This window comes from Rutidosis leptorrhynchoides, chromosome 6 (assembly GCF_046630445.1).
Source record: "Rutidosis leptorrhynchoides isolate AG116_Rl617_1_P2 chromosome 6, CSIRO_AGI_Rlap_v1, whole genome shotgun sequence".
NCBI lineage: Eukaryota > Viridiplantae > Streptophyta > Magnoliopsida > Asterales > Asteraceae > Rutidosis > Rutidosis leptorrhynchoides.
Window position 1 is genome coordinate 25701146 of NC_092338.1, and position 23740 is coordinate 25724885.

General features: G+C 32.2%; 1 protein-coding gene across 1 annotated transcript in view; it reads right to left on the reverse strand.

The window, feature by feature from the left end:
* LOC139853497 (uncharacterized) overlaps window positions 1-23740 on the reverse strand; it is a 96266-nt gene that overhangs the window by 57136 nt on the left and 15390 nt on the right. The window lies entirely within an intron of this gene.

Below are 23740 nucleotides of genomic sequence, written 5' to 3' on the forward strand. Positions count from 1 at the left end.
TAATCCATTCCCGTGTCCGGTTAAATGAACGATTATTCGTACATATAAATACCCCGCCCATCGTGTCCGATCGAGTGTATATGGTAATTTATAGGGACGCCCAATTGTAAATCTTTATATTAACATTAACAAACTTTCATTTAGTTAAACAAATATAAAGCCCATTAATAGCCCATAGTCTAATTTCCACAAGTGTCGTTCTTTTGTCCAAACCCCAATTATGGTACAAAGCCCAATTACCCAATTTTAGTAATTAGCCCAACATCATGATTACTTCGTTTTAAATAAGCATAATAATAACTTAGCTACGAGACATTAATGTAAAAAGGTTGAACATAACTTACAATGATTAAAAATAGCGTAGCGTTACACGGACAGAATTTCGACTTACACCCTTACAACATTCGCTAACATACCCTTATTATTAGAATTATAATTAAAATTAAAATATAAATTATAAATATAAATATATTTACGTATGAAGAGGAAGGAAAAAAAGATGATTAAAACTCGGCAGAAAACTGGCTTTATATAGGACCTGACCAACATTTTCACTCCATGCGACTCGCATGGATTTGTGCTTCTGGCCATGCGAGTCGCATGGCCACCCTGGATCCAGCCAAATTGCTTTGTTTTCTTCTTGCCGACGTAATATAATAATAATAATATATATAATATATAATTATATATAATTATATATATATTATATTATATTCTTGTGCATAGTAGACTAGATATTTTTGGTCCGTTGCGTCGGGCGTTTCTTCTTGGCTCAGGTCCCGGTTCCGGATTTTCGGACGTCTTCGCGTATTTTTTTATATCGTGTACTTTGCGTCTTGTAACTTGTACTCTTGTCATTTTGAGACGTTCCTCATCAATATTTTGAACCTTTTTAGTTGTATCTTGTACTTTTTAGCTCTTTGGACCTTTTTGTCTTCAATTTGTCGAATCTGCCTTTTGTCTTCACTTTTTAATATTTAAATGAATATTGCTTGTAAATCGAACAATACCAACTAAAATCTTGTCTTTCTTGGGGAATAATGCTATGAAATATATGTTCGTTTTTAGCATTATCAAATATTCCCACACTTGAGCGTTGCTTGTCCTCAAGCAATATTGTCTTGAAATACTAGAATCACTTCTTTATTCTTCATACTTTGTACATCAGTGATTTCTATACGGCGGTATAAACAATGGTAATAACGATATGGTTTACAGTCCCACATGACTATAAAAATTTAGATCCATTAAGGAAATTGGATCTTTATGAAAACATTTGATCTTTTGAAATCTAGTTTTTTACCCTAGATAAGTTTTCCGGAATAACCCTTTACCGGTGTTTGCAAAATATTTTTGTGGGTTTGGTGGGTTTCAGATTTGAAAATTTTAGCTCAAAACTTGCGGTTTTGTGTCACCCACTTGCTAACCTTGTATTTGGAAAGCAACACGTCCAGTTTACTTGTTCCGTATATTACCTTTCGGTAAACTACCGTCCGGTTGTAAAGGAAAGCGTTGAACAAGCAACTGTTAAGGCAATGTCCCGTGACATGCTTTTGATTATGGTCTATAACGTGTCGAACGCAATTACTATCCTTGGTAGGAGCAATAGTAAAAGCTCACCCTTATAATTTTTCGGTCTGGCACAAGGTCCTGTCTTTGACCACTATGCAACCACCGTTCTTACGGTTGACACCCGATTTAGTTCAGGTGACCTAATGAATTCCAGGTGAATTCCTAGGATTTTACGTTCAATGGTAATGAACGCATTGAAAATAGGGTTTTCAGAAAACAAATCGGTTTGTATTTTTGATCAAAATATTTTCTCGTTCAAGCTCGAGTTTAGATATCATTGAATTCCATGAGTTTGTAATTCTCAATCTTTAAGGTCAATCTCTAGGATTGAGTAATATCAGTCTTAAAAGCTGATTTTTAATCTTTAAGGAGATTATCCTTTCTGGGAATCTGATTCATTAGTCTTATCCAGCTAATTTGCATGGTGCCCCCCCATTGTACGAGATAAATCCTTCTCATGGTTAGGATAAATCTGACCACATGGCGACCCTGTTTGATGCTGAGGTCCGTGGATTTCCTGCTGATTTTAGTGATGACTTTTCTAGATTTTTCGTCAACCTACAGCTGGTCTGGACGACAACTTCATGACCTAAATCAAGAAGCGCGTGTCTTTTTCGGAAGACTTTACTTCCTTTTAATGATGGAATTGATTCATCGTGTAGATCCATCTCTTCTTTTCTTTCATCGGGTAAAACAGTTTAGTTTAGTTCAAAGCAAAAGTATTTTCAGTTATTTGTTACAGATATATGTGGCATATGTTTAAAATAACTTGGTAAATTTTCCCACACTTGGCTTTTATTTTCCTTTTTTATCGTTCTCTATTCCATTTTAAATGAATTTTAACATTTTAGTTTGTTTCTCAATTTATGTCCTTTCCGAGGTAACAATAATTTCGGTGTTAAAACCTAGTTTTATCGTTCATAAATATGTATAAACATGATTTGAATTCATTTAATTGAAAATTTTTACTAGAATTGGGTAGTCAGTATATAAGACTAGGGCTGTTCTTTTTTATCAGAGAGCACTAGATTCTAATACAACTACTGCTTTACTAGTATTTTTAATGGTAACCAAGTGTATAAAGTAAAAAATTTTAAAATCCGAAAGAATTTAACCCCTTCCCACACTTAAGATCTTGCAATGCCCTCATTTGCAAGAAATCAGTAACAATTTAAATTATTGAGGGTGATTTGTGTGAAAATGATTAAATTTTTACCAAAGTTTCCAAATATATTGGCGTTTGTTTGCTGAATGATAAATGGTGCACATCATTTGATCATTCCGTCTTGTTGCTATTTCACATATATTTTTCATCTTGTCGTCAAAATTTGTTGCTTTTGCTGAACTTAATGCCAGTCTTTGAAAATGCGTTGTTTTACCCTGTTTTGTGCATAAAAGAGAATACATACAATACAAATATAATCATACATGCAATTTGAAATGGAACTTTGGCATCCCACTTTCAAACTATAAGAAAAATATTAGTACACAATAATAATAAGAATATCAAACATTACATAAACGTAATAAAATGTTAAGTGTTTAAAATAAAAATAAAAATTACCAACTTATCTCTACTGATCAGGAGGTGGGTTAGGAGGATAATTAGGATAGGGATCCCAATTCATGTTCGCGTCCGGGTTCCATGGCTGATTATAGGTGAACTGGTATGCTGCGTCATAATCATATGAATCATAGGGTGGTCTCATTTCTGGCTGATGTGCGGGATAGTATGCGGGTCGGGTCGGATAATACATCTCGCCAGGCTGCAACTGGCTTATAATTTGGCGCTGATGATAATCCCATCGGCCATGCTCTCGTTGCCGGGAATGCTCGTAGTCATTCCGACGTTGCCATGCCTCGTACTGCATATGCCTATCATAGTTCGTCATGTATTCATCCTCCATACGAACGCCTAAATCAAGAGCAGTCTCCCGAACAACTCCTATAATGTTGTTCGCCTCTTCCATTTCATCATCCGAACCTCTTTCTACCTGTCGCTGAGGTCCCTCGTATCGATATACCCGACCACGTCTCATCAATAATACCCTTGCACCGTGATAAAGGTTTGAACTTATAGTTTCACCTCCGTCCTCTATTTCGTTCATTGGACCCCCTTGGTGCTTATCTACACCTAAATACTCTCCAATGAGAGTAATGAAAATACCACCACCTATAATACTCCCCGATTTCATCCCCGAAACTACATTATCGAGATAATAACCAACACAATAGGGAATGTTAACGAAACTCCTCGGGTCTCTAATACACTTGAGGTAGAACAAATCGTTTACGGTCAATTTCTCCTTATTTCTTCCCCTTTGTGTAATTGTGTTTGCTAAGAATCTATGAATCACCCGGAGTTCAGCTCTGTCTATATCTAAGTATGTATGATTTCCACTGGCGTGAAATTCATTAAAGTGGGACATACGCCTCCAGATGGCGTTAATATCAAATTCCCTATCTACCCTTTCTCCTTGGGCAATCAGGCTATTACAGTCGGGGCTCAAAAGTTCAGCAGGGGTGTAAATCTGTAAGGCCCTAGCTAAATCTATCATGGACATTCTGTACATGCGTCCACCTAACAGAAATCTAATAAAGCTTCTATCATCTATCCTCCTAACATCACTGTTTAACTTAATAGTACTAAGTAATTCTATACACCATTCCCTATATATGGTTCTACGAATGGAAAATAGGCGCATCCAATCGTTAAACTGAGAATTACCATACCTTTGCACCAATAATTCCCGAATCGGTTTGGCAAGGTCAACTGTTTCCAAAGGTACCCAGTCAATTGCCCTTGGCATTTCAACAACCTTAAAGTAGAGAATGTGCATGTTCTTTTGATAATCTGGATACTCTATCCAACATCGATCAAATCTCAGATTTGGGTGTAACTGATCTTCATTAATGTCTAAGCTCAGAATCCTTTGATGTGGAGCGAATTGACGAAACTGATTCATGAATAATTGATCTTGATCGTGATATGGAATATGTTGCTCCTCCTGTTCTTCTTCTTCTTGTTGCATATGTTGTTCTTGTTCATGAAACATTTCCGGTTCGGGCTCTGGTTGCCTGGACGATGATGCTCCTGAACCTCCAGTATCGGCTCTCTGTAAAACACATTAAACACAAAAATTGTGCATCCAAATATGCATTAGTGTTAGCAAAATAATAATTTGAAACAATTATGATGACATGTTCAATTCATAACACATTTTATACACATTTTCTTAACAATAACAATTCTACATTTTTACATACGAAAATGTATACAATGTTTTATCACATTTAAACTCTTAAACATGTCAACAATAATCATTATAGCAATTAAACACTTGTTACATGGCATTCAAATCAAACTAGTGCTCATTTTCATATTTTTGTCAAGTCTACACTTTGTCAAATAAGCATATACGAAAAATGTACATCAAGTTCATAAGCATTTATCTTAAATAACATGCCAAAATAATCACTACTAGCAATTAAACAAGTTTCAAATGGCTTTTATATCAAATTATCCAAGTTCATGAATTTTTAGACTTAAAAAGTCCACTTTAATTCTCAAAAACATGTTTAGGCTCAAAGTTTGGATCAATTAACTACCTAAACATGTTACACTACTTAATTTAGCAACAATTCATGACAAAAATCGGCCATAACCTGTTTATATCAAAAAGCCCCAAATTGCTCAAGAACACAAACCCTAGATTCTTAAAAATTTGAAGTTTTTAGCTTCAATTCATGTTAAATAGCTTCTATCTAGGATATACATGCATAATATAACAACAATTTAGCTCTAATTATACCTAAATTTAATAAAATCAAAATATAAAATTTCTAGCTCAAGAACACAAAAATTCGAATTTAAAGAGATTAGGGGTGAAATCTTTACCTTTCTCCTGAAGGGGTTGAGACTACTGAATCTAGGCATAATTGTTGTGAAGTTTTGCAAGAAATTTGGTGAAAAAGGATGAATTTTTGAGAGGGTTTTGGAGTAAGTTCGTGTTTGTGTATGTGTGTTGTGAAAAAGAGCAGCTCGGCTGGAATTTTGATCCTGGCCAGTTTTTGGCTCCCATGCGAGTCGCATGGTTTCCTGCCCATCTCCATGCGACTCGCATGGGGGTATTTTCTAGGTTTTTTTTTTTTTTTTTTTTTTTTTTTTTAATAATAAAAACCTTATACTTTTAAAACATAAAATTTAATAAAATTCTAAAAATTTTGTTTCTTTTTAAGACGAGGTCGTTTCGGGACGATGCCCTAGTCCGCCCCTCGACAAAATTTTAAAATTTTGTCATTTTCAAGCGATTGTTTTAAAAGCTTAGATTTTTGGATTTTTTTAATTTTTTTGGCATACTTTAAATCAATAAGATTAAAAATAATGATAATAAAAGTTCTCGTCCCTCCCTCGGGTAAAGCAATTTCGGTTCAAAGACCTAGTCTTCAACTTACGACGAATTTTAAAAATCATATTCTTAACTTAATGAGATAAAGTAAATTTTTGTTTTTAAATTCACACAACTTAAATATAAAATTCAAAATAAAAAAATTCACACTAAACTCAAAATTTGAAATGCATAAAATTAAAAATTCATATATTTTTTTTTTTTTTAAAAATTCACACCAAACTTAATTTTAAAAATTCATATTATAAATTCATACCAAACTTATATTAATTTTTCAAATATTTACAATTTTAAATATATTGTTTTTACAAAGTTTACATTATTAATTTAGGATTTAAATATTAATTTTAAAAATATGGTAAAAATAAAATTAAAAATCTTTTTGTCTTTTTATCCCACCTTAATCAATCAAATATTATCAAAAATATGCGCCCCTCTTTTCGGTAAAGTAATTTCGGTTCCAAGACCTAATTTAACTCATGACGAATTTTTAAAATATTTTGGGTTGATTGATTAAAGATATTTATACCTTAAGAATAAACGTTAAATTTCGCAGTGATGTAATAAATTTTTGAATGATATCAATAATTTCGGTCGCCAAACCTAATTTTATTTAATACCAATTTAATACTTTTTAGCGAACAAATTAGCGTTTATTATCAAAAGGTTAAAAATAAATAAAAATAAAAACTGTACAGACATACCTGTGAAATAGATTTCTTAGTTATATGATCTATTATATTCATAAGATAGTCGGTTTAATTGATTTTCCATGGCTGCATAGGCGTAACCTCGAGCATTCATTGTCTTTTCTTCTAAACATATGAACGGTCCGTCTCTGCATAAAGTAACAAATTCGGTATTTGAATAGGTTTGATTATTTGAACATTTTCCTCCATGTGACCATTTTCCGCATTTGTGACATCGTTCTAGGTGTCGTGCTCTTCTTTTCGCTGCGGATTTTGATTTTCCTTTACCAAATTGTAACTTATTATCTTCGCATCTGGATCCTTTTCTAACTCCGTCCATTCTTTCTCTGATTACTGATACTAATTCACTCGGTAGTATGTCATTATTTCTTTTAGTGATCAAAGCGTGTAGTATTAGACCATGGTTTAATTCACAGGCAGTCTTCATTTTGTAAAAACCTAAAAAAAATAAAAATTCAGAATGGGGGGAGAAGACTAGTTCTTTAGGGTCTGCTAGGGAAAGACCATACGTGTTCCATTTTCGAGAACTACACGAAAACAGACAATCTAACTCTAACAGAAATACATATTATCCTTTAAAGACTTGATTCTCCCCACACTTAGTTAGCTGTGGTGTCGAAATTGTGATTAACTTCGTTGTCGACTTCCATCGGACCATGTATGTAATGTTTAACTCTGTGACCATTAACTTTAAATTCAATCCCATTTAAATTTATCAATTCTATCGTTCCGTATGGGAAAACTCTTTTGACTATGAATGGTCCAGACCATCTTGATTTCAATTTTCCAGGAAATAGCTTGAATCGTGAATTGAAAAGAAGAACTCTGTCTCCTTCTTTAAATTCTTTTGAACTTCTGATTCTTTTATCATGCCATTTCTTCATTTTTTCTTTATAGATTAACGAATTATCGTATGCTTCATGTCTTAATTCTTCTAATTCGTTTAGTTGACTTAATCGTAGACGTCCGGCTTCATGTAAATCAAGATTACATGTTTTCAAAGCCCAAAATGCTTTGTGTTCAATTTCTACTGGAAGATGACATGCTTTTCCATAAACAAGTCTAAAAGGTGTGGTTCCAATTGGAGTTTTGTAGGCTGTTCTAAAAGCCCAGAGTGCATCCTCCAATTTAATGGACCATTCCTTCGGATTTGATCCTACGGTTTTCTCTAGAATACGTTTTAAAGCTCGGTTGGTATTTTCAACTTGTCCACTTGTTTGTGGATGATATGCGGTGGAGATTTTATGAGTTACTCCATATCTTTTAAGAACTTTCTCAAGTTGATTATTACAGAAATGAGTACCCCGATCACTTATTAAAGCTTTCGGTGTTCCAAACCTTGCAAAAAGATGTTTTAAAAAGTTGACTACAACTCGTGCATCGTTAGTTGGGAGAGCTTGTGCTTCCGCCCATTTAGATACATAATCAATGGCTACGAGTATATATAAATTATTATGAGATTTTGGAAATGGACCCATAAAGTCAATACCCCAAATGTCAAATACTTCACATACTTGGATGACATTTTGTGGCATTTCATCACGTTGACTTATTTTTCCGGCCCTTTGACATGCATCACAGGATTTGCAAAGAAAGTGTGCGTCTTTGTAAATTGTAGGCCAATAGAATCCAGCTTCATAAACTTTTCTTGCTGTTAGTTGAGGCCCATAATGCCCTCCTGTTGGTCCTGTGTGACAATGGTTTAAAATTTTACTAGCTTCATCTCCAAATACACATCGGCGTATTATTCCATCGGGACAACTTTTAAACAGATGTGGATCTTCCCAGAAATAGTGTTTTATATCACTGAAGAATTTCTTTCGTCTTTGGTACGATAATCCTTTTTCAAGGAATCCACAAACTAAGTAGTTTGCATAGTCTGCAAACCATGGGATTTCTTTATAATCTATCTTCAATAGATATTCATCAGGAAAGTTGTCTTGTATGGCCGATTCATTTAGAACTTCTAATTCGGGATTTTCAAGACGAGAAAGATGATCAGCGGCTAGATTTTCTGCTCCTTTTTTATCTCGGATTTCAATATCAAACTCTTGTAAGAGTAAGATCCAACGGATTAATCTTGGTTTAGCATCTTGTTTTGAAAATAGGTATCTAAGAGCAGAATGGTCGGTATAGACCACCGTTTTTGCTAGAACGAGATATGATCGAAATTTGTCAAAAGCAAAGACAATAGCAAGGAGTTCTTTTTCCGTAGTTGTATAGTTCGTTTGTGCTCCTTGTAACGTCTTACTAGCATAATATATAGGTTGAAATCGTTTTTCAATCCTTTGTCCTAAAACGGCTCCCATTGCAAAATCACTTGCATCGCACATTAGTTCAAATGGTAGATTCCAATTTGGTGTTATCATGATCGGTGCATTAGTGAGTTTTTCTTTAAGAATATTAAAAGATTTGATACATTCATCTGAAAAGATGAATGGCGCATCCTTTTCTAGGAGTTTATTCATAGGAGTGGCAATTTTAGAAAAATCTTTTATGAAACGTCGGTAAAAACCGGCATGCCCTAGAAAACTCCTAACTCCTCTAACATTTGTGGGATGTGGAAGTTTAGCAATTACATCTACTTTAGCTCTATCCACTTCAATTCCTTCTTTTGAAATTTTATGTCCAAGAACGATGCCTTCTTTCACCATGAAATGGCATTTCTCCCAATTAAGTACTAGATTTGATTTTTCGCATCTAATTAGCATTCGTTCCAGATTAACTAGACATGATTTAAATGTATCACCGAAGACTGAAAAGTCATCCATGAATACTTCCATGCATTCTTCTATCATGTCATGAAAAATCGCCATCATACACCTTTGAAAGGTTGCAGGGGCGTTACAAAGTCCAAATGGCATGCGTTTGTAAGCAAAAGTACCATAAGGGCACGTGAATGTGGTTTTCTCTTGATCTTCGGGTGCTATTGGAATTTGAAAATATCCGGAAAATCCATCTAGAAAACAATAGTAACTATTTCCGGCTAATCTTTCCAACATTTGATCTATGAAAGGTAAGGGAAAGTGATCTTTTCTGGTGGCGTCATTTAATTTTCTATAATCAATACATACACGCCATCCTGTTACAGTCCTAGTAGGAATAAGCTCATTTTTCTCATTTGTGATGACAGTCATGCCACCCTTCTTAGGCACGCATTGAACTGGGCTTACCCATGGACTATCAGAAATTGGATATATCAAACCTGCATCTAGCAGTTTAATAATCTCTTTCTTAACTACATCTTGCATATTAGGATTTAGTCTTCGTTGACGTTGCACATACGTTTTATGACCTTCTTCCATAAGGATTTTATGTGTGCAATACGAAGGACTTATTCCTTTAATATCATGAATCTTCCATGCAATGGCTGGTTTATGAGCTTTCAACACAGAAATGAGTTGTGATTTCTCATTTTCAGTAAGAGAAGACGATATTATTACAGGTAATTCAGATTCACCATGTAAATAAGCGTATTCCAAATGGTTTGGAAGTGGCTTTAACTCTAATTTCGGAGGTTCTTCTATCGATGATTTATATCGATATCTGTCTTCTTCTTTTAGCATTTGAATTTCTTCTGTTGTTGGTTCATATCCATTAGCTATAAGTGTAGCTAACATTTCAGCTTCATCAATTGGTTCATTACCTTCTCCTAAAGAACATTCTCCTGTTCCTTGTAATTCTGGAAATTCTTCTAATAATTCTGCATGTGCATCTATAGTTTGAATATAATAACATGTATCATCTGCAGATTGTGGTTGTTGCATTGCTCTATCAACTGAAAAGGTAACACTCTCATCCTCTATACTTAGGGTCAGTTTCTTACCGAACACGTCTATCATTGCTTTAGCCGTGTTTAAGAATGGTCTTCCTAATATGAGAGGAACTTGAGAATCTTCTTCCATGTCCAGAACAACAAAATCTACTGGAAATACTAAAGTACCAACTTTAACTAGCATGTTCTCCATTATCCCTCTAGGATATTTTATTGATCGGTCGGCTAGTTGTATGCTTATTCTGGTTGGTTTCAATTCTCCAAGGTCTAGTTTAGCGTATAGTGAATACGGCATTAGATTTATACTAGCACCTAAATCAGCCAATGCTTCTATTGAACTAAGACTACCCAGAAAACATGGAATTGTGAAACTTCCTGGATCAGATAGTTTTTCTGGTATCTTATTCAACAGCACTGCTGAACAATTAGCATTCATAGTAACAGCCGAGAGTTCTTCCATTTTCTTTCTATTCGTGATTAGATCTTTCAAGAATTTAGCATATCTTGGCATTCCTGAAATCACATCAATGAAAGGAAGATTTACATTTATCTGTTTAAACATATCCAAGAATTTGGATTGCTCGGCTTCAAGTTTTTCCTTCTTCATTTTACTCGGGTAAGGAAGTGGTGGTTGGTATAGTTTAACATAAGGTTTATCCTTAACTGTGTTATCTTCATTAACCTTCTCAACTACTGGTTCTTTTTCCTTATCTTGATCAGGTTGTGGTTCTTGTGGAGTAGGAATAGTTTCATCAGAAGTTACAGGTATTTCAGGTGATTTAAGTGTTGTACCACTTCTTGTGGTAATAGCTTTAGCTGTTTCATTCCGGGGGTTAGCGTTTGTATCGCTAGGTAAACTTCCCGGTTTCCTTTCACCTATTAACCTTGCTAGGTTACTTACTTCTTGTTCCAGATTTTGAATAGAAGCTTGTTGATTTCTAAATGCTTGGGCATTTTGTTCATTGGTTTGTTTTTGAGATGTGAAAAACTGCATTTGAGTTTCAACTAGCTTCGTCATCATATCTTCTAAATTCGGCTTTTTATCATCGGTTTGTTGTGGTGGTTTGTTTTGAAAATTCGGTCTTTGCTGATTATAAGTATTATTGGATACTTGTTGATTGCTAGGACCTTGTTGGTTATTGTATGGAATATTTCGGTTATAATTCTGGTTTTGATTGTAAATCGGTCTTGGCGGTTGATAATTATTCTGATAATTATTTCCAGGCCTTTGGTTTATGTATGAAATATTCTCTCTTTGTTCCATTGTTAATTCAATACTGAGACAATCTTTTGTCAAATGTGGTCCTCCACACTGCTCACAACTAATTCGTATAGCATGAATATCCTTAGTCATCTTTTCCATTCGTCTCTCGAAAGCATCTATCTTTGCGGAAATGGAATCTAAGTCATGGCTAGAATCGGCTCTAGCTGCTTTAGATGATCTAATGATGTCTTTTTCTTGGTGCCACTCATGTGAGTGGGAAGCAGTGTTATCAATAATTTTGTAAGCATCAGTTTCGGTTTTCTTCATAATAGAACCACCAGCTGCTATATCTATGTCTTTTCTTGTACTGATGTCGCATCCTTGGTAGAATATTTGTACTATTTGACAGGTGTCTAAACCATGTTGCGGACATCCTCTTAACAACTTTCCATATCTTGTCCACGCCTCATATAGAGTTTCATTTGGCTTTTGTGTGAACGTAACAATTTCTGCTTGAAGTCTTACGGCTTTAGATGCAGGAAAGAATTGTTTAAGAAATTTGTCAACTAAAACATCCCATGTATCGATCGCCCCTTCAGGTAACGATTCCAACCAATCTTTGGCTTCTCCCTTTAAAGTCCAGGGAAATAACATGAGATATATCTGTTCATCCTCCACTTCTCGTATTTTAAATAGTGTGCAGATCCTATTGAAGGTACGTAGATGTTCATTTGGATCTTCCTTCGGCGCACCACTAAATTGGCATTGATTAGTCACCATGTGTAGAATTTGTCCTTTGATTTCATAATCTGGCGCATTAATGTCTGGATGAGTAATTGCGTGACCTTGGCCAGTGCGTTTAGCTCTCATTCGGTCTTCCATACTTAAAGGTTCCAGATTCTCCATAATTGAATTTGTTGACTTGGTATCACTAGATGGTTCTGATTTAATAGTTCGTTCCTCAACAATCTCTGTTTGAATGATTGGTGGTTCCGGAGGAAAGTTTAATGGTTCAGGATCTACGAACCGTCCCTGAATATTTTCTGGATTCTCAATTGTGAGTTTGGGTTCAAAAAATGGATTATCGGAAATTTGAATTGAAGTACTTGGTCGACTGGATGACGATTCTAAAGAAAAATCAACGGCGGTTATATTTGTTAAACGATGTCTTGATCTAGTTACAGGTGGTGAACGTACAAAAGGTGATGAACGTCTTGCTCGGTGCATTCACAGAATATCCTATTAGTTTTTAAAAAGGAAAGAAAAATTATAATAAGTTATCCAATCAATAGACTTTTCTGCTTTTGCCCACGTTTCGAATAGCCAAAAGATGCAGCAGAGGGGCAGGATTCGTTTGGTCTCAATATAATTGAGGACTGTTTGGCTCCAATAACCCGGTCCACGTACAAATCCAACTATTACTACGAACCAGAAAATTTTGATGTCTATTAATTTAACCACTTAAAATAAATTTTCGTAATTTTAAGAAATTTAGATAAGAAGTAGAAAAAATTCTAAGTCCTAAAAACTAGAATGGCGAGAAATAAGAGAGAAAAAGAGTTCGTCGAAAAAGGTTGAAAAAGAAAAAATGGTTGAAAAATAAAAGGTGACGGAAAAATAAAAGAAACTTATAAAAACTTAAAAATACTTAACTAATTTAACCTTATTACTACAACTAACTTAAAATTATAATCGCAAATTGATATTACTAATTGGAATGATAATTGATACATAGTAAAAGGTCTAAAAATATTAAAGCTTACAGGAGAAACTAAATCCCAAATGGAAATAACTTAAAAAGAAACTAAAACTTAAAAAGGCGTCGCAAAATTCTAAAGCACCTAAATCTTAGTCTAAAGAAAAAAACACTTAAGGAATTCTACGGCAAAGCCTAAAAATCTAGGAGTAAAAATAACTATAGCAAAAACTAAGTTTAAAATTAAATATGAGCTAAAAGATACAAATATTACGCTACAACGATTAAAAAGGTACAAAATATAAAAATATACAAAAAGTTGTAAAAAGTACAATTTTTATAAAAATATTATTTTTATATTATTTATTTAATAAAACTACAAATTTTACAATTTAATAAAACTAATTAAAACTAAATACAACAAATTAAATAAAAAGTAAAATTAAAACTAAAACTAATAATAATAATAATAATAAGGTTTAGGGTTTAATAATAATAATTAAATAATAACCGTAATAAATGCGTTTTTAGGGTTTGGTTGTGGTCTTGTCAGACCCCTCATGCGAGTCGCATGGTTTAAGGGGGTGGGTCATGCGACTCGCATGGACACCCTGAACTGGTTCAATTGGACTGGTTCAAATGACAGGTCACGTAATATTTATTATTTATTTATATTTTTCTGTTTTATATTTAAAAGATAAATATATATATAATTAAAATAAAACTTAATTTTAAAAAACTAAAAATATACTTAAAATATTTTTTTTTTTCGATTTTAAAAGCTTTTTTTTTTATATATTTTTTTATTTTTTTTAAAAATATAAATTTTACAAAAACTAATTATAACTTAAAAATTAAAAATTATAACGTTTCGCTTTGGCGAATGTTCCCCGGCAGCGGCGCCAAAAATAACTTGATGTGAAGCGAGGTGTATATAAAATAGCTTATATTTTACTAGGAAAATACTATTAAATACGATACAATTTTACACAAGATATTTTTTTATTTATAGAATGGATATACTTAAACCTTGCTACAACACTTATAGGCAGTGTACCTAATCGTACAGTAGTGTAGTTTTTAGTAAGTCCGGTTCGTTCCACAGGGAAATCTTTAAACAAAGCTCAACGCTATATTAATTTACTTTTATAAAAATACAAATATATATATAAGTAATATTATTATTATAAAGGGGGGTTTTTACCGTTTAATGACCGGTTTGTCGATTTTAAAACTTTAGTCGCAGTTAAAACCTAATGTAAAATATAAAATAAATACAAGACTTTAAATTAAAGCGTAAAGTAAATAACGATAATGAAATTGCGAATAATAAAAATGCGATAAAATTAAATTGCGATAATTAAAAGTATGATAATTAAAAGTGCGATTAAATAACAATAAAAGTGCGATAATTAGAAGTGCAATTAAATATAAAATAAAGGAAATAAAATATGAAATAAAAGAATTATGCTTATTTAAACTTCCGTAATCATGATGTTTGACGTGTTGATTTTAGTTTTATGCCCATGGGTTAATTGTCCTTTGTCCTAGATTATTCAATATGTCCGTCTGGTTTTTGTCCATAACAGTCCATTAGTCATAAATATAAATTGCAAGTGTCCTCGTCAAATTATTATTATACCCGAAGTTAAATATTCCAACTAATTGGGGATTCGAATTGTAACAAGGTTTTAATACTTTGTTTAATGAATACACCAGGTTATCGACTGCGTGTAAACCAAGGTTTTACTACTTTGTTAACAATTACACCAATTACCCTTGAATGTAATTTCACCCCTGTTTTAATTATTCTAGTGGCTATTAATCCATTCCCGTGTCCGGTTAAATGAACGATTATTCGTACATATAAATACCCCGCCCATCGTGTCCGATCGAGTGTATATGGTAATTTATAGGGACGCCCAATTGTAAATCTTTATATTAACATTAACAAACTTTCATTTAGTTAAACAAATATAAAGCCCATTAATAGCCCATAGTCTAATTTCCACAAGTGTCGTTCTTTTGTCCAAACCCCAATTATGGTACAAAGCCCAATTACCCAATTTTAGTAATTAGCCCAACATCATGATTACTTCGTTTTAAATAAGCATAATAATAACTTAGCTACGAGACATTAATGTAAAAAGGTTGAACATAACTTACAATGATTAAAAATAGCGTAGCGTTACACGGACAGAATTTCGACTTACACCCTTACAACATTCGCTAACATACCCTTATTATTAGAATTATAATTAAAATTAAAATATAAATTATAAATATAAATATATTTACGTATGAAGAGGAAGAAAAAAAAGATGATTAAAACTCGGCAGAAAACTGGCTTTATATAGGACCTGACCAACATTTTCACTCCATGCGACTCGCATGGATTTGTGCTTCTGGCCATGCGAGTCGCATGGCCACCCTGGATCCAGCCAAATTGCTTTGTTTTCTTCTTGCCGACGTAATATAATAATAATAATATATATAATATATAATTATATATAATTATATATATATTATATTATATTCTTGTGCATAGTAGACTAGATATTTTTGGTCCGTTGCGTCGGGCGTTTCTTCTTGGCTCAGGTCCCGGTTCCGGATTTTCGGACGTCTTCGCGTATTTTTTTATATCGTGTACTTTGCGTCTTGTAACTTGTACTCTTGTCATTTTGAGACGTTCCTCATCAATATTTTGAACCTTTTTAGTTGTATCTTGTACTTTTTAGCTCTTTGGACCTTTTTGTCTTCAATTTGTCGAATCTGCCTTTTGTCTTCACTTTTTAATATTTAAATGAATATTGCTTGTAAATCGAACAATACCAACTAAAATCTTGTCTTTCTTGGGGAATAATGCTATGAAATATATGTTCGTTTTTAGCATTATCAATATGATAACGATAATGATGAATTGGTTTTGAGTTTAAGAAAATACACAAAACGGGTTTATACATGATATATATTTTATTCCGGGTATTAAAAACAGAAAAGTAAGTGGCAGATCAATGGTTGGTGTTGTGTTGTTTAACTGAGAGGTTTTGGGTTCGAGCCCGAGCTAAGACAGTTTATTATTGGAGCTTTTTAAGGTAGAACTCTATTATTATTATTATTATTATTATTATTATTATTATTATTATTATTATTATTATTATTATTATTATTATTATTATTATTATTATTATTATTATTATTCTTATATTCTTATTATTATTATTCTTATTATTATTATTATTGTTGTTGTTGTTGTTGTTGTTGTTGTTGTTATTATTATTGTTGTTGTTGTTATTTATTATTATTATCATTACTAATTACTAATAGTATCATTATTATTATTAGTAATAACATTTCTTCTATTATTACTTTTAACATTATTATTAAGATTATCATTATTATAATTACAACAAATAAAATAACTAGTATTATTATCAAAAATTAATATTTCATTATGAAACCTAAATATTATTATTATCAACACTGTTTTAGTATTATTAAAATCATTATTTTAACAAACCAAAAGTTATTTATATAAAAATATATATCAAATACATATATGATAACTATATAAATATTGTATTACTATTTTAAATGTGTAATGTATAATTAATATATACAAATGGGTTTGATTATTATTACATGTTAATTATATGTGTTAATATATATATAAATGATATAGGTTCGTGAATCCGAGGCCAACCCTGTCTTGTTCAATGTCGTTATATTTATTTTTACTACAAATTACAGTATGGTGAGTTCATTTGATTTCCTTTTACTCTTTACATTTTTGAGACTGAGAATACATGCACTGTTTTCATAACTGCTTTATTAAATGCTTTTGAAATATATTCTGAACTGCGAATACATGAAATGCTTTTATAAATGTTTGACGAGATAGACACAAGCAAAACATTCCTTGAATGAATTATTATGCAGACAGAAGTTCTGCGGATTATTGTTGAATTATGTGGACATGATAATTGCCACCATTGAATTATGTGGACATGATAATTGCCACCATTGAATTATGTGGACATGATAATTGCCACCAGTTGATGTGAATGTTATATATCGAGAGAATGATTTTATACACAGGTTATGTGTATGTTATTTTTGTGAACGAGATATGTGTACGGTTACTATGATTTATGAAAATGGTTTCATACACGAGAAAGATGTACTGTATTTAAAAGTTATAGCATGTACATTACATGTGGGTATAGGATTCTGGCCCATTTGTACCATGCAGCATTTAAATTTTGTGGTCTATCAAAATGATGAATTTTATTGTTTTAAGATAAACCTATGAACTCACCAACCTTTTGGTTGACACTTGAAAGCATATTTATTCTCAGGTATGAAAGAAATCTTCCGCTGTGCATTTGCTCATTTTAAGGACATTACTTGGAGTCGATCATCGCTCTGGAATCAAATGTTGATGACTTCATCTAGATGGATTAGGACGGGGCATTTCAGTTGGTATCAGAGCGGTGGTCTTAGCGAACCAAGTCTTGTATTAGTATGTCTAACTGATAGTTGTTTAGATGCATTAGTGAGTCTGGCCTTCGACCGTGTCTGCATGTCAAAAGTTTTGCTTATCATTTGGTGTCGAAAATTATTTGCTTATCATCCTTAAAGTCTAGACACGTCTTACTGCCTCTACTGCATAGACTGTGTATAGATAAATTCATATCTTAGCGTATTTGTTATTGTTACCTTTGCCTGACAGCTTCCGTAGATTTCTCCGTAACTTATGAGATTTTAGTACTATATATGCATATGTAAATTATGTATTGCAGGGTACTAATCTACATCCTATAATCTATTTCTTATCGAAAAATCCTTCATCTGATCGTACGAGATGAATCCCTCAACCAGTTCGAATTCCTCGGATTCCGACAGCTATTCCGATATGGAGTTTCACCTAAGCTCCGAAAGCAGTGTCACCAGAATGTATCCACCAATTCACTTGATGGGTTCGTAGTCGACTTAATCAATGGAGACGCGAAGAAGGCGATCCTTTTCACCAACCGAATTTACCTCTTGACGAAGAACCTGAAGCACTTACCGGCAAACCTGTTCGAAATACCATTTTCACACTCATTTCCCGAATATCTCGCCACGATTATATACTATCTCAGATTCAAAACCTTATTCATTCGCTCGATCCGACCGACAATCATCCCGGAATAATATAAGAAGTCAACGAACTTCGCGCTCGAGTAATCAATTTGGAGAATATGGTGCAAAATCTACCAGCTTCAGCAATATCACCGGCATCAACAGTACCACCAACAACATAAGTTTCAACATCAAATGCCCAATATCTCATTCTGTACTTCGAGTATAATCATCGTTCTACGAATCATTCTACATTATTTATCTTCGTTCGACATGGTGATTATGTAATCTCTAATGCTTCAGAGATTATGTATTCTAATTTTGACCGTAAACCAAATGAGTTTAATACTATATTAACTCATTAAATCCATGATTACATCTGAAGGAAATATATATGTATATATATTTTCATAAAGATGGTAATTAAAAATTCTTTTGAACAAACTGTTAATGAAAAAAAAAAATTAACGGGTAGGTAATACCCGAGGAATATTTAAGATTTCACATTAATAAGTTACACTGTACATTCTTCGAATCTGATTCAACAGTCATTTATTATCCTACTTACATCCACAGATATACGAATCCATTCACCACAGAATAACCATTTTCATCCAATTTCATATTTGGATTTTGATTTATCAGAATCCAACAAGTAGCATAATGAAGAAAACATTGGATAAAATAAAATTTGTTAGAAACAAACAAATTAACTATGAGAAATTTTGTTAAGAATCCACGCTAACTGTTCCTAGCTAACTGTTCCTAGCTAACTGTTAATTCCGTATTACCTTTTATTTATCGCAATTTATTTATCGCATTTTATTTATCGCAATTTTAATTCTGGCAATTTTATGTATCGTCATTTAATTTCTGTTATTTATTTTATGCACTTTAAATATCGGGACACGTATACAAGGTTTTCACATATCATATCGACGCATTTATATATATTATTTGGAATAACCATCGACACTCTATATGCAGTAATGTGGAAGTTAGCTATACAGGGTTGAGGTTGATTATACAATAATATATATAGTTTGAGTTGTGATCGAGTCTGAGACGAATACGGGTCACGATACGTATTAATTAATTCGAATATTATATATTAAACTATATATGAATTATTGAATTGCTAACTGTGGACTATCAACTGTGGACTACCAACATTGGACAATTAAAATGACCTAAAATATTGACTATAACATATGAAACTAAACAATTCTTCAAGTTTGCCACTTGATTTCATCTTAAACCTCATTTGTATCTTGACAATTACAATCTGCGTTCAAACCTTTCGTAATTCATGAAAACACCTCAATCGAGAAGATGAACCAACCGCACTTCATCTACGGAAGGAAAGATTAATACGTATAGTTATGCACCTGAAGATACTAGGAACCTGAGTAAACGTTTAACACGTATCTGTGCTAGCTCCTTTGTCGTTGTTATTACTGAAAATAACTTTGCAATTTCTTTTTTTCAAAATAGCCAATTTTGTCACAGCTCCAACAAGTCAACTTCGACTTTTCACTCGGATTAGTTTATTATAACCCTGATATATAAGTTGTCTTTCGTCATCAATATCGGGGAACCGTTTATATCTAACCACATTAGCAGTAAATTTACCAACAACTCCGTTGATCTTTGACTTTCCGAAAAATCTTTATACTCGTTGAAACTCTATCATATACTCATTCACATCTTATAACGAGAATTTCCATTCTAATTACCGAGAATTTGCAATCAGTATTTTGAAATCTCGCAGCATGTCTACATCAACAGATATATGTATACATATAACATTTATAGCCTAGAAGTATGAACTTTTATTCTGAAATTCTGAAAAGCACCCAGTCTACGAATCAATACTCCAAATTTTGAGAAAGCTGAATGAAGCAACAGAAACCGTAGACAACCGTAAACAACCTTAACCATCGAAAGTTTGATGATAAAGAATGGAGTATTGGAAACACTAAATAGAAAATTTAGTACCGAAAAGCGGATTATGCGAAACTATGAAGGAAGCCGTGGACAAATCACAAAGAATAAGTTTGACTTAAAAGAATACAAATGATTCAATACCTACTGCAGTCTTTAGCGAATATCTTGCTCCTTACTCTAAACCCTTGTGGACAATAGTTTCCATCATCCTATGATCTTAGATATTCAAAGATATTATCTTATCTTTCATTACAAATATCCTCCATATTTCTGAAGATATTTTCATAACTATTCTTGTCTAAAATCAATAATCTCTTCGTGCTATCAGTGTTACATCATATAGAAACTGTTAGTTTCTATATTCTGTAAACTTTCGAGCTTAAAATATGAATGTTATTGAAGTAATGTTGGGAACTGATGCATGAGTTAGTATAATATAATGACACTTGATCAACGTGATTATATTACAGTAGTTCATGCTGAGTTTCTAATGGAACGTGATGATTCACAGATCATAACGTCATCATGTGCCATGTTACATAACTCTTCCATTCTACTTAACTTCTGAACATATCAAGAAAGTGTATTCTTGATAGTTTCTATTCTCAGTGGTTCTGGTAATTTGACAAATAAAATCGTGCCATTATGTTCTTTCTTGTTTAGAACATTAAGTTCATTTGAAATTCCATACTTACGAATTCTGGACCGTTACTCGCTTTACTAAAGATCGAGAAGATAATAAAAAGGCAAAGAACTCCAAGATATAAGAGAAAATATAAAGCCCAATAACAACACAGAAATTACAAACCATGGATATCAGTGCGTATAACAATATAAAGATACGGGAGGATTATAAATACAATAATCCCTAGAGCATAGTAGAAATAAACAGATTCTTCTGGTGGAAGTTGGAAAAGAAGAACGATCAGTACGATAGTCAGGATAAGGACAAGGATCAGAACTGGATTAAGCATTTCACAATCTTTTAAATTTGGGAATTGAGTATAGGAGTGGTAAAAGTTATGGAACGGAAAAAGTTTAATTTTTAATGGAAATAGCAGACAGAGTAATCGAGGCAGATCATCGTATTTAATTAAAAAGATCTTAATTTTCATAAATCCCGAAAAATCAGATCTTATAGATTTCATAGATATTCTTTTAAATCTCTTGAATTCCGAAATTCAACCAAGACAACGTCAAAAGTTAAGACACAATTTTTTTCTAAATTCAATCGTGACGACGTCACCAATTAAGTCGAATCTTCATTTACTCATTTCACTCTTTTGTGATAAGCTTCACTCGTACTCTTCGAATAATCAAATTATCTTACCTATATTACGCAACGGTGATAAAATATTAGTTTATCAACTCATATTTATCATGAAAACATTTTTATTGTTAGCCATGACCATCCCAAACAAATTTCAGGACGAAATTTCTTTAACGGGTAGGTACTGTGACGACCCGGAAATTTACGACCAAATTTAAACTTTATTCTTATATAGTTTCGACATGATAAGCAAAGTCTATTTAATTAAATCTCAGAATGTTTGAACTAATTCATTTACCCTGTGACTATTCCCGACGATTCACGAACATTTATGTGTATAGATATGGTATAATGAATTGGTAATATATTATAGGTAATTACAAGTTAATTCTAGTTGTTATATTATTATTATATACATTATTAATTAATCTCAGTACCATTAAATACTACTAAATATTACATAATTATTAAGGTGTGATATTATTATATTAAAATTTAATTACTGGTTACAATATAGTTGTCGTGTTATTATCATGCATTAATATCAGTGTTATTAATATTATTATATATAATATATATATGAATTTGATACATTTAATTTGTTATATCATTACTATTACTAATGTTGATGATATCAATATTAATATAAATAATATCATTATTATTATTTAAATAACTACAACTATTATTATCAATGTTATTAATACTATTATCAATACTAACATTATTAAAAATTTTATAAATATTGTTATGATTTTAACTAACAAATTATGAACATTGAATTTAAGATGTTAAATAGAAAAATTATTATTAAAGACATGATCTTAATTATTGATATAATTATTTATTAATATTAATATTTATACTAAAAATTAACATTTAAATTTTTTTTATCACATTTATCATTATCCATTTTATTATTATATTATTATTACAAATATTATTATTAACCTCATTATTAACAATTATTATCATTATTATTAATATTATTATTTATTAGTATTAATATTATTGTATTATTTTTATTATTAATAGTTTTATGTTAATTATTAATATTAATTAGATAAGTTAAGAATCTGATAATATATAGATCGTACAAAGTTTGTTACACAAATTTTGTCTAAATCCTTCCTATCACTATCTGAACAATCTTTTTATAAAGAAAATCAAGCAGAAGATTTCCAATATCGCTACAAGTCAATTTCCCTTTTTATTTTTTGTATTCTTCTCCTTAAACTGATTCTTTTGGTCGATTTATTTCTCTACAGGGAATTCAATTCTTTATCTTATCAATTATTATCAATTACAACAGATTTTACAGAATGAATTAAACCGAACTACCCTCATCCTTTATACTACTATAAAACCATCAAATAATTAAACCAACCTAATCATACATAATTGTTGTGAGGTTCTGTTAAAAGCCGAAACAATAAGCCATCAACACCTTCGGCCATCAAATTCGATTATACTTACAAAATATTTTTGAATTGTGCTGCTACTACTGTATAGCTGCAAAACCACCACCATCATCATATTTTTTTTCTTTCGTTTGCTGTTTATTATCCGACGAACCAACACGTAGCTTTCTACTTCCATTTTATTGTTGTCAAGTAACCAGACAAGTCACCCATCGCCACCTTCGCACATATATTTCTGTCTTCTATTTCCATTCGTTTGACAAACCACCATTAAATAACTTCTTCTCGATTATTGTTTCATGCTACTCCTACTCGTATACTATATTTCTGTTTCGGTTAACATGCCAAACATCAAGAAAACCATGAACCTCCACCATTCCTCTCTCTCTTCTAATCTCCTTTACCGCTGCCATGATTTCTGTTTTATGACCTATTCCATCGAACACCAACACATCCACCATCTAAAACTACTACTGCTATTTGCCCTCTAGCGACCCAAGAATCACCACAACCTCATATGATCAATTTTTTTTCTATCTGCTGTATAACTGAAAGTAAAGCCAGAAAACCCTAGAAACCTTCGTGTGTTTTTTTTATTTTTTTATTTTTTTT